This window comes from Balaenoptera acutorostrata, chromosome 1, assembly GCF_949987535.1.
Source record: "Balaenoptera acutorostrata chromosome 1, mBalAcu1.1, whole genome shotgun sequence".
NCBI classification, from domain to species: domain Eukaryota; kingdom Metazoa; phylum Chordata; class Mammalia; order Artiodactyla; family Balaenopteridae; genus Balaenoptera; species Balaenoptera acutorostrata.
Genome location: NC_080064.1, coordinates 171,521,189 through 171,534,755, shown reverse-complemented (window position 1 = coordinate 171,534,755; position 13,567 = coordinate 171,521,189). Strand labels below are relative to the sequence as shown.

General features: G+C 34.0%; 1 protein-coding gene across 14 annotated transcripts in view; it reads right to left on the bottom strand.

The window, feature by feature from the left end:
* CEP170 (centrosomal protein 170) overlaps positions 1–13,567 on the bottom strand; it is a 146,779-nt gene that overhangs the window by 114,853 nt on the left and 18,359 nt on the right. For 3 of the 14 annotated variants that reach the window (XM_057550042.1, XM_057550046.1, XM_057550029.1), the window contains one exon: positions 10,731–10,810. The exons of the other annotated variants lie outside the window; for them this stretch is intronic. The gene's annotated coding sequence lies outside the window, so the exon portion shown is untranslated. The remainder of the gene's footprint in view (positions 1–10,730; positions 10,811–13,567) is intronic. 14 annotated transcript variants of the gene reach the window in all.

Genomic DNA, 13,567 nt, shown 5'->3' with positions numbered 1-13,567 from the left:
CTATGTCAATGTTCTAAAATTATTCACTTAAAGAAATAGTTTAGGGTAAAAATTATGGCAATATAATATGCCTTATAGCTTACTCATAAAATTAAAAATACTATAACCTTTATTTCATACATATTTCAATTCTGAAAAGTACATTTAATGGATCACTGATTAAAATTCCTGTAACACTTTCTCAAAGCACAAATAGTTTTCAGGTCATACTGGGGATCTAATGACTGAAGAGTATGGAGGACCACTGACCTTTGCAAAGATTACAGTCCCAGGCCTTATTACATCTCAAGTACAGCCATAAACTATAACCTTTGCCCTATGACTTTGCAATTCCTCCAATTAAAGGTGGGAGTATAACTTCCCATTCCATAGCTCTGGGCTCTGCCTCATGACTTATTTTGGCCAACGGAATGGTGTTAATAGCTGTGATACAAGTGGAAGCTAAAATGTGCTTGGGCAATTGGGTTTGACCTCTTGTACCTCTGCCATTACCATAGAAAGAACATGCCCTAGCTAGCCCATTACTTCAAGGAGAATGAGACACATGTAGAACAGATGTGTATCTAACACAGAACTTGAAGCAGGCCCTCAGTATATCATTCAACCCTTAGCTGAAAAATAGAATTAGTGTTGTTTTAAGCCATTGAGAGATGTGCAGTGATTTGCTTCATCACTGACTATAATGCACAAAATATGAGTATAATTTACTGAAATACAGTATCTTTTTAAAAGTACACTGATAGTCCAATACACTCACTTGAGTATTTTCAGAAATACACAATTGAAATTTTGTTGAAATTGTTCCCTTTTTTCCAGTTTCTTCATCTCAGAATGGTAATATTTATTTGTATAATTAAACCTAAGGCTGTTATGTATTACAGAACTAGAAATTTTAGATAAAGGAAGCTTATTTTAACAAAAAGTCCAACAAGGACAGAATCCAGCTATAGAAGATGCAAGCTCACTTTTTCTTTGGGAAAAAGGTCAACATCTATAGTTTACTTTTTCACCATCTGGAACAGTTCAGTTTACCCATAGGAGAATCCTCCAATCTCCTCCTGAAGTGGGCAAGAGCACACTGATGATGCTGTGGGAGCCAAGTCAAGAAGAAATAACTGGGGGGAACCTCACCATTCCATGGGAAGAGTTTCTATGTATTTATCTCCTTGGTTAAACATAGCACCTTATCCCACCCTTGAATGCGCTTGATGGTCACATGTTTAGAGTCTCTCTGATTTAGTATCTTCAGATAATAAACCTCTAATCTTCTGTGGGAATAGGGGTTTGGGCAATGGAGCCTACTAGTTCTTTATATGAACTTCAACTGATTTTCCTGGTTTCAGTCCACCCTGCCTTCCAAGATACCTGGTATCTCACATTCCCAAGCCTTTCCAAGATTCTATGAGAATTCCTTTTTTTCTTTATTTCTTCCTCCCACAGCTCCCCGTCTTCCAAAACTTTCTCAACTTCTCTTCCCAAGTGGCCTCCTCTCATTCTCTTTGTATTAGTGAGACTGGGAAGGAACAGAGAAAACTCCAGGTGCCCTATTCAGTATACTTCTAGAAAACTGCTTCTTTTATCATATGATTTTGAAATAAAATAATATTAAAATAAACTAGCTATTCAAAATATAATAAAATATCTCAGTGACCATATATTATCCCAATTTTCTTTAGTGTCATAATCATTGTTTCCTTTTCTTTTTTCCAGATTGACTCAAGAACGTTAGCTACTCTTAAGAGAAGTGAATTCTCAATAATAACGTCTACTCTCCATATCTGTAGTTTGGTTACTTCATTCTAATTGCATTGATTTCAAACTTCAGGATAGATACTATTAAAATTACAAACACCAGCTATGATTCAACAGAAGCTAAATAAAGGGGCAAAAGTCTCCACAATCATGTTAATCTAACTCTGGATATGCCTCCAAACAACCCCTGGACAAATGAGCATTTTATAGTTCATCAAACAACATATGATACACTAACGTTTCCATACTCTCAGATGAAATGGCTAAAAGAATATTCTTGGTAACTTTATGAATTTGGAAAGAAGCTACGATAAGGAAAACTAATGGATCAGTTCAAACACTTATGTATTTCAAGGTACTTCCTCATAAAACCTTTGTATTAAATTCTCCTATTAAAATGAAAAAAAAGGCAAGCTGGATAAAATAAAAGGATCCATCTTCATATTATCTATGAGAGAGTCTGTATATGTAAAGACACAAAGAGGTTGAAAGTAAAAAGATATAACAAGAAATTCCATGCAAACAGGAATCAAAAGAAAGCTGAGGTGGCTATGTTAATGTCAAATAAAATAGATTTTAATTCAAAAAAGCTTACAAAAGACAAAAAAGAACATTATATATTGATAAAAGGTTCAACACAGCAAGATATAAAAACTGCAAACATATACACACCTAACAACAGAACATCAAAATATATGAAGCAAAAATGGACAAAATTAAAAGGATAAGTAGACAGTAGAACAGTAACAGTGAAGACTTCAATGCCCCATTTTCAACTATGAAAAACAACCAGACAAAAGATCAATAAAGAAAGAGAAGACTTGATAACACTATGAACCAATCTGACCTAACAGATACATACAAAACACTCCACTCAACTATAGCAGAATCACATTCTTCTCAAGTGCACAAAGAATATTCTCCATAATAGACCATAATGTTAGGCCTAAAACAAGTCTTAATGAATTTTAAAAGATGGAAATATTACAAAACAACTTTTCTAATCACAATCTAATGAAATTAGAAATCAATAACAACAGGAAAGCTGGAAAATTCTCAATATGTAAAAACTAAACAACACACTCTTTAACAAGGAGTGGGTAAAAGAAGCAATCATAAGACAATTAAAAAATAAATTGAAACAAATGAAAACAATACAGAATAACAAAACTCGTAAGATTTGCTCAAAAGCTGTCCTAATAGAGAAATTTACAGCTGTAACTACTTTTAAAAAAAACAAGCGAAAAAAAGATCTCAAATCAATAATCTAAATGCACACCTTAAGGAAACCAAACCCAAAGGTAACTGAAGCAAGAAAATAATAAAGATTACTGTTTCTAGTTGTGGCCTTTCTTTTTTGCTTAAAGAAATCACTTTAACGTTCTTGTAAAGTTTGTTTGGTGGTGCTGAACTCTTTCAGTTTTTGCTTGTTTGTAAAATTTTGATCTATCAAATCTGAATGAGAACCTTGACAGGTAGAGTTTTCTGGGTTGTAGACTTTTCCCTTTCATCACTTTAAGTATATTGTGTCACTTCCTTCTGACCTGCAGAGTTTCTGCTAAAAAATCAGCTCAGTCCCTTATGTGTAACTGTTGCTTATCCTTTGCTGCTTTTAATATCCTCTTTTTAACTTCTGCCATTTTAATTACAATGTATCTTGGTGTGGTCCCCTTTGGGTTGATCCTGTTTGGGACTCTGTACATCCTGGACCTAGATGTCTGCTCCTTTCCTAGGTTAGGGAAGTTTTCAGCTGTTATATCTTCAAGTATGTTCTCTGCCCCTTTCTCTCTCTCTTCTCCTTCTAGGACCCCTATAATGTTAATGTTTTTACACCTGACTTTGTACCAGTGGTCTCTTAATCTATCCTCATTTTAAATTTAAACACTTTTCTGTTGAGCTTGGGTGATTGCCACTACTGTCTCCCAGTTTGCTGACTGTTCCTCTGTATCACCTAACCTACTCCTGATTCCTTCTAACATATTTTAAAATTTGTTACATATTCTTCAGCTCTGTTTGCTCTTTACATTTTCTAACTTTTTGCTTAACACCCCACTTACATCAAGGAACAGATCATTCAGACAGCAAATCAGTAAGGAAACATTAACCTTAAATGACACATTAAAATGGATGGACTTAATAGATATATATAGAACATTCCATCCAAAAGCAGCAGGATACACATTCTTTTCAAGTGCATGTGAAATATTCTCCAGGATAGGTGACATGCTAGGCCACAAAATAAGTCTCAGTAAATTTAAGAAAACTGAAGTCATATCAAACATATTTTCCACCAAAATGCTACGAGACTAGGAATCAACTACAAGAAAAAAACTACCCAAACCACAAACAGATGGAGGCTTAACAATATGTTACTAAACAACCAATGGGTCACTTAAGAAATCAAAGAAGAAACCCCCAAATACCTGTAGACAAATGAAAATGAAAACACAATGATCCAAATCTATGGGATGTAGCCAAAGCAGTTCAAAGATGGAAGTTTATAGTGATACAAGCTTACCTCAGGAAACAAGAAAAGTCTCAAACAACCTAACATTACACCTAAAGGAACTACCAAAAGAAAAGCAATCAAAACCCAAAGTTAGATGAAGGAAAGAAATCATAAAGATCAGAGCAGAAATAAATGAAAAAGGGGCTAAAAAACAATAAAAAAAGATTAAAGAAACTAAAAGCTAGTACTTTGAAAAGATAAACAAAATTGATAAACCTTTAGACAGACTCATCAAGAAAAAAGAGAAAGGATTCAAATCATAAAATCAGAAATGAAAAAGAAGTTACAACCAATGCCACAGAAATTCAAAGGATCATAAAAGGTTACTGTGAACAATATTATGTCAATGAAATAGACAACCTAGAAGAAATGGACAAATTCCCAGAAATGTACAATCTTCCCAATACTGAACTGGGAAGAAACAGAAACGACTGACAGACCAATTACTAGATGAAATTGCATCAGTAATTTAAGAAAAATAAATAAATAAATAAAACCTCCAAACAAAAGTTCAGGACCATATGGCTTCACAGGCAAATTCTAACAAACATTTAGAAAAGAATTAATACCGATCCTCAAACTATTCCAAAAACTACAGAGGAAGGAACTCTTCCAAACCCATTTTATGAGGCCAACATCACCCTGATAGCAAAACTAGACAAAGACACTACAAAAAAAAAAAAAAAAAAATTCACAGGCCAATATCACTGATGAACCCAGATGCAAAAATCCTAAATAAAATATTAGCAAACCAAATCCAACAATACGTTATAAAGATTATACACTGTGATCAAATGGGATTTATCCCAGGGATGCAAGGACTTTTCAATACCTGCAAATCAATGTGATACCACACTAACATACTGAAGAATAAAAACCACATGATCATCTCAATAAATGCAAAAAAAGCTTTTGACAAAATTCAACATTCATTTATGATAAAAACTCTCCAGAAAATGTGTTGGGGGGAACATACCTCAACATGATAAAGGCCATATATGACAAGCCCACAGCTAACATTAGACTCAACGGTGAAAAGCAGAAAGCATTTCCTTTAAGATCAGGAACAACACAAGGATTCCCACTCTTACCACTTTTATTTAACATAGTTTTGGAAGTCCTAGCCACAACCATCAGAGAAGAAAAAGAAACACGAGGAATCCAAGTCAGAAAGGAAGAAGTAAAACTGTCACTGTTTGCAGACAATGTGATACTACACATAGAAAATCCTAAAGATGTCACCAGAAAACTAATAAAGCTCATTAATGAATCTGGTAAACTTGCAGGATACAAAATTAATATACAGAAATCTGCTGCATTTCTATATATTAATGATGAACTATCAAAAAGAAAAATTAAGAAAACAATCTGATTTCCCATTGTATCAAAAAGAATAAAATACCTAGGAATAAATCTAAGGAGGTAAAAGACCTGTAACCAGAAAACTGTGAACACTGAAGAAAGAAACTGAAAATGATACAAATGAAAAGATATACCATGTTCATGGATTTTAAGAATTTATATTGTTAAAATGTTCATAATGCCAAAAGCAAATAACTAGAATAATTCTAAAATTTGTGTGTTAACACAAAAGACCCTGAATAGCCAAAAGTAATATCGAGACAGAAGAACAAAGCTGGCAGTATCACACTCCCTCATTTCAAACCATACTATAAGGCTGTAGTAATCAAAACAGTATGGCACTGGCCTAAAAAAAGACACATAGATCAATGGAACAGAATAGAGAGCCCAGAAATAAACCCATGCTTATATGGTCAATTAATCTATGACAAAACAGGAAAGAATGTACAGTGGAGAAAAGACAGCCTCTTCAATAAATGGTGCTGATAAACCTGGACAGCTACATGCAAAGGAGTTAAACTGGACTACTGTCTCACATCATATACAAAAATAAACTCGAAATAGATTAAAGACTTAAATGTAAGACCTGAACCCATAAAACTCCTAGAAGAAAACACAGGTAGTACACTCTTTGACACTGGTCTTAGCAATGTTTTTTTGGACATATGTCCTCAAGCAAGGGAAACAAAACAAAAAAATAAACAAGTGTGAGTACATCAAACTAAAACATTGTTGCACTGTGAAGAAAACTATCAACAAAATGAAAAGGCAGCCTACTAAATGGAAGAAGATATTTGCAAACTATGTACCTGATAAAAGGTTAATATCCAAATGATATATCTGATAAAGGGTAAATATACAAAGATCTCATGCAACTCAACATCAACAGGAACATGAAAAGATGCTGAACACTGCTAATCAACAGAGAAATGTAAAGTGAAACCACAATGAGATATCACCTCATACCTGTCAAAATGGCTACCATCAAAAAGACCACAAATAACAAATGTTGGCAAAGATGTCAAGAAAACGGAACCCCTGTCCACTGTTGGTGGGAATATCAATTGGTACAGCTACTTTGTAAAACAGTATGGAGGTTCCTCAAAAAACTCAAAATAAAACTACCATAGGATCCAACAACCCCACTCCTGGGTATGTATCAGAAGCAAACAAAAACACTAATTCAAAAAGGCATATTGAAAAATATATATATATATATTGAATATATACCCCAACGTTCATAGCAGCATTACTTACAATACTCAAAATATGGAAGCAACCTATGTGTCCATCCATCCAAAGATGAACGAATAAAGAAGACGTGAATATATATTTATATAGAACGAAATACTACTCAGCCATAAAAAAAGAATGAAGTTTTGCCATTTTCAACAACACATATGGACCTGGAGGATATTAGGCTAAGTGAAACAAGTCAGTGAAAGACAAATACTGTATGATATCACTTATATGTATAAAAATAAACTAGTGAATATAACAAAGAACAAACAGATTCACAGATACAGGGAACAAAGTAGTGGTTACCAGTGAGAGAGAGGAAAGGAAAGGGGGAGGGGCAGAATACGGGTAGGGGATTAAGTGGTACAAACTATTATGTATAATATAAATAAGCCTCAAGGATATATTGTACAGCATCAGGAATATTTTATAATAACTATAAATGGAGTATAATCTGTAAAAATTTTGAATCACTATGTCGTACACCTGAAGCTAATACAATACTGTAAATCAAATATACCTCAATTTAAAAAAAAAAGGAATTAACACCAATTCTTCGTAAACTCTTCCAAAAAACTGAAGAGGGAAGACATCTTAATTCATTCTATGAGGGCAGCAATACCTGATACCAAAGGTAGACATAGAAACTACAAGAAAAGAAAACCACACTAAGATATTACTGATGTAACAATCTTCAACAAAATACTGGCTGAATTCAGCAGCATATTAAAAAGGATTATATACCATGGCTACATGGGATTTATTCCTGGAATGAAAAGACGGGTCAACATATAAAAATGAATCAAGGTAACAGAGTATAATCATAAAATGAAAGGAAAAAATGATCAGAAATTGCATTAGTTAATTATGCAGACTGATGCAGAAAAAGTATTTGACAATATTCAAAATCCTTTCATGATAAAAACACTCAGTAAAGTAGGAAGAGAAGGAAACTTTTTGAACATGATACAGGCCAAATATGAAAAGCCCACAGCTAAATTCATACTCAATGGTAAGAAACTAAAAACCTGTGCCCCTAAAATCAGGAACAGGAAAAGAACACCTGCTTTCATCATTTCTATTTAACAAAGTACTGGAAGTCCTAGCCAGAGTAATTAGGTAAGAAAGAGAAATTAAAGGCATCAAAATTAAATGGAAGAAGTAAAATCACCTCTGTTCAAAGATGACATGATCTTATACGTAGAAAACGCTAAAAAGTCTACCAAAACAACAACAAAACCCACACTACCAGAGCTAATGAATGAATTCAGAGAAATTGGAGGATATAAAATTAAGTAAAAAATCAGTTGCATTTCTAGTTATTAGCAATGAACAATCTGAAAAAGAAATTAAGAAGAAAATTCCATTTATAACAGCATCAAAAAGAATAAAATATTTAGGAAGATATAACCAAGATGACCCAAGACTTATATCCTGAAAAATAAAAAACACTGCTGAGAGAATTTAAAGGAGACCTAAATAAATTTAAGGACATTCTGTACTCACAGATTTGAAGACCTCACAGATTTGAAGACCTAATATTGTTAGGTGGTAAGACTACCAAAGCAATCTACAAAGTCAGTGTGATCCTTATCAAAATCCCAACAGTACTGTTTGAAGAAAAAGAAAACTCCATTCTATAAGTCATATGGAATCTTGTGGGACCCTGGATAGCCAAAAAAATCCTGGAAAAGAAGAGCAATGTTGAAGAATTCACATTTCCTTATTTCAAAACTTCCTACAAAGTGACAGTAATTACAACAGTAGAGTGCTGCATAAAGACAGATCTATATGCTAATGGAACAGAACAGACAGCCCAGAAATAAATCTTCACATATATGGTCTACTGGTTTTCAACAAGGGTGCCAAGAACATTCAATGGGAAAAAGACAGCCTTTTCAACAATTAGTGCTGAAAAAATTGGATACCCCATGCAAAAAAATAAAGTTGTACTCTTACCTAATACCATATACAAAAGTTAACTCAAAATGGATCAAAGACTTAAGCATAAGAGCTAAAACTATGTAAAACTCTTAGAAGGAAAAAGCAGATAAATTGGACTTTATCAGAACTTAACATTTTTGTGCATCAAGGGACACTACGTAGAGAGTGAAAAGAATGGGAGAAAATATTTGCAAATCATTTACCTGGTAAGCGATTCATATCCAGAATATTAATTATTAGGGAAATGCAAATCAGAATCACAATGAGATACCACTTTACACCTATTAGGATGGCTATTATCAAAAAATGAAAATAACAAGTGTTGGTAAGAATGTGGAGAAATTGGAACCCTGTGCATTGCTGGTGGGGATGTGTAAAGGTGTAGCTGCTATGGTTTCTCAAAAAGCTACACAGAGAATTTCCATATCATCCAGCAATTCCACTCCTTGGTACATACTGAAAACAACTGAAAAAATATGGACTCACGCAGATACTTGTACACCAATGTTCACTGCAGCATTATTCACAATAGCCAAAAGGTGGAAACAACCCAAGTGTTTATCAACAGATGAATAAACAAAATATATGTACATATAAGGGAATATTATTCAGTCATAAAAAGAAGTGAAATTCTGATACATGCTACAACATGGATGAATCTTAAAACATATTATATTATGCTAAGTGAAATAAGCCAGACGCAAAAGGGCAAATACTGTATGATCCACTTATAAGAGGGACCTAAAATAGGCAAATTTATACAGTCAGAAAGTAGGATAGAGATTATAAGGGGCTGAAGGGAGAGAATAAGAAGTTGTTTAATGGGCACAGAATTTCTGTTTGGGATGATGATAAAGTTGTAGAAATAGTGGTGTTGGGCTTCCCTGGTGGCGCAGTGGTTGAGAATCTGCCTGCCAATGCAGGGGACACAGGTTCAAGCCCTGGTCTGGGAAGATCCCACATGCCACAGAGCAACTAGGCCCGTGAGCCACAACTACTGAGCGTACGTGTCTGGAGCCTGTGCTCTGCAACAAGAGAGGCCGCGATAGTGAGAGGCCCGTGCACCACGATGAAGAGTGGCCCCCGCTTGCCGCAACTAGAGAAAGCCCTCACACAGAAACAAAGACCCAACACAGCCAAAAATAAATAATAATAAATTAATTAATTAAAAAAAAAACACACGAGCTACTACTTAAAAAAAAAGAAAGAAAGAAATAGTGGTGTCAGTTACACACTGTGAATTTAATGTCACTGAACTGTACACCCTATGGTTAAAATGGTAAATTTTATGTTATATATATTTTACCATGATTTTTAAAACAGTGTTATTGAAAAAGAAAGGCCACTCAAGTCCTCTCTCTGCCTTGATTCCTCTGTTCTTAAATTGGAGACATAGTAAAACTTTATTTCGCTCAGTTTTGTATTTGGTTTTGTCTATCTTAGAACAAGGTATTTTTGACATTTAAGTTTTCCACAGAATTGAGAATTTTTTCCTTAAATCAGGGATTGGCTAACTTTGACCTTCTGCCTACTTTCTGAATAAAGTTTTAATGAAACACAAAGCTTTTGTATTACAACAGTGGAGTTGAGTAGTTCATACAGAGATCATACGGCTTACAAGGCCTTAAATATTTACTTTCTGGCCCTTTATAGAAAGTCTGCCTTAAAGTATCAACACCAGTTTTTAGTTTTACCATTTTCAATGAAAATATTTTAAAATATATTTCACATTTACCCACCTTTTACAACTCAAAATATTAACTACTGTATTTAACTCTACTAGTAGCTCATGATCATCACTATTATCAATAATTATTAAACTATGCTGTAAAAGTGATTTCATCAGAATATATAAGGAATATGGGCTGTATCTGTCCTAATACTATCTATTGATAGTTCTGCTTTTCTGAGACCCCGTACTTACATCGTACATGTTTTTTCCGTCTTCTCGCTTCTCATCAGTATTCATTTTTCACTTTAAGGCCCCATTCCTTCCTGCAAGGCCTTAAAAATAACATAAGTATATTTCAACTAGGCTCAAAATGAACAACAAGAATCTGAATGAGAGCTCCTGTGAATAAACTACATGTGTTTTCATTTGAAAGATAAATTTTGTCACTCCACAAGCTTTAGTTTATTTTTGGATCTTTAGTTGTAGGCAGCAGAATTCTATAGGTGAGATGCTATTGTAAAATAGCATTGCATCTCCCTTCCAAATTAAAGATCAAATTCAATAAGAATACTGAGTTCTTCGAATTCAAAGAAAGGAATTTGATATATCCAGGGTACTACTATATATTATCTGATATAATGGAAGAATTTTATCTGAAGAGGAATTAAGAGACTAAAAGATTGGTCCCAAAACTTACTAGTATAGTTTCAGAGATTAGACCATATGGAGTATGCTTACCCATTAATCATGAACATATAATTAACATGTGTATGGCTTAGGTTTAGATTTAACACGCTAAATAGATTCAGGGTCCTGAGAGTTTTATACATAATTCTGAAAAATCAAAACTCCAAATACATGTGCATGTGTTTTGGGCATGAGAGAAGGTAAGAGCTTTCATCACAAAAAGTAAAAACTCCAGGAAATCTCACTTAAGAATTACAAATATTAACGTCTATTATTGAGAAATGAATACATTTTCTTGCTTCATTTAAAGCGATTAACAATATAGCTAAAACACAACTCAAGACTCTTCCATTTCCCATAGCATCAATTTCTAACACTGGAATAACTTAATCGAGAAGCCTACAATCTTAGATACGTAGACTAGACATAAAATTCTGTTGTACGTTCTATGGGTTATGATGGCATGTATCTTGTCATTATGGTATCTTAGAGTATCTTCATTGCCCTAAAAACCCTCTATGCTCCTCCTATTCATCCCTCCCTGCACCAACCCCTGGCAACAACTCTTTTTTTTTTTTAATGCCTCCATACTTTTCTACAACATCATATAATTGGAATCAGACAGTATGTAGCCTTTTCAGATTGCTTTCTTTCACTTAGTAATATGCATTTAAGGTTCCTCTGTATCTTCTCACAGCTTGATAGCTCATTTCTTTTTAACGCTGAATAATATTCCACTCTCTGGATGTATGACAGTTTATCCATTCACCTGTGAAAGGACATCTTAGTTGCTTCCAAGTTTTGGCAGTTATTAATAAAGCTGCTATAAATATCACGTCTTTTTATCCTATCATACTGAGTACCCAAAAGATAAGTGACTAACTTTTAAATAAATGTATAAATTCAGGATTACTATTTCACATTTTCCCCCTACTAAATCCCTAATAGAAAATATCCTCAACACTAAAGGCTCTGCCTCTGATACCTTATATTTCTGAAAATGAAAAAAACATTAGGGATGCATTTCAGCTAAGGACTCAGGATCAAATAAGGTGCAGATATGATTGATCATATGCTATAAAGGCAAAAAAACATCATTTTCTATAATCTTTTACTTATAATAATAGATAGCATTTATTGACCATTTATTATATGCCAGACAGTTCTAAGCACTTCATACACACACATGCACACAGCTTTTTAACGAAAATTATGTAAGTTCTAGAAAGCAGACAAACATTATACAACAGTTACACCAGAGAACTCTTATTTTACAGAGTACCACACAATGAATTAATCTAGTTTTTCTTCATTCATAAAGCATGTACTATGCACTAGTAACAGGGAAAGAGTGATAAGATAGAAAAAGTTCATAATCTCATAGAAGCAAAGATAGACAAACAAAAGCGAAGTAAATGAATAGGACAACTTCAGTGACAACGGGAAGACTGGAACATGAAAAACAAGAACAGCATGATGTAACAGTTCTAAGGTGGTGCTGTTTAGGGTGGGTGGTCCTGGAAACGTGTCTGAGAAAGTGACATATACTTAGAACATACTCAAAAATTCAACTCTGCTGTATAATTAACTTGATATGGGAGAGATAATGAAATACATTCTTGGGAAAAATTTATTCCTTTTAAAATCCCCACCCCCATTTGAGACAGTACAGTTAATCCCATAAATTAAATCCACAGCTGTGCTTTTTTTGGATACCTACCAAGATACTTGTTCATGAGCATGTGAACAAATTCTGTACTGGGAAAACTTCTGCTTTCATATACTCTTTATTATTTTGGAACGACTGCTCCAAATTTTACCTTTATAATCTGCCACATACATTATTAATTAAATCTTGAAAAAACCAAATACATGTAGAGAAAAAACCTAATTTACAACTTTTGCCTAAAACAGCATTAAAAAGTAAAAAATTTTTTCGTTAAGGAAAATGAAGATGATATTCCAAATATCAATAGTCATATATTCTATATCTGAGTTTACTATATATTTTCAAAAGAAGACTTAGATTTGATGATATACTTTTCTACAAATTGTCTAGGCATTAAAAGTTTCTGCCAAAGGACAGGAATAAAGATACAGACGTAGAGAATGGACTTGAGGACACTGGGAGGGGGAAGGGGAAGCTGGGACGAAGTGAGAGAGTAGCACTGACATATATACACTACCAAATGTAAAATAGCTAGCTAGTGGGAAGCAGCTGCACAGCACAGGGAGATCAGTTCGGTGCTTTGTGACCACCTAGAGGGGTGGGATAAGGAGGGTAGGAGGGAGACGCAAGAGGGAGGGGATATGGGAACATATGTATGCATATAGCCGATTCACTTTGTTATATAGCAGAAACTAACACAACACTGTAAAGCAATTATACTCCAATAAAGATG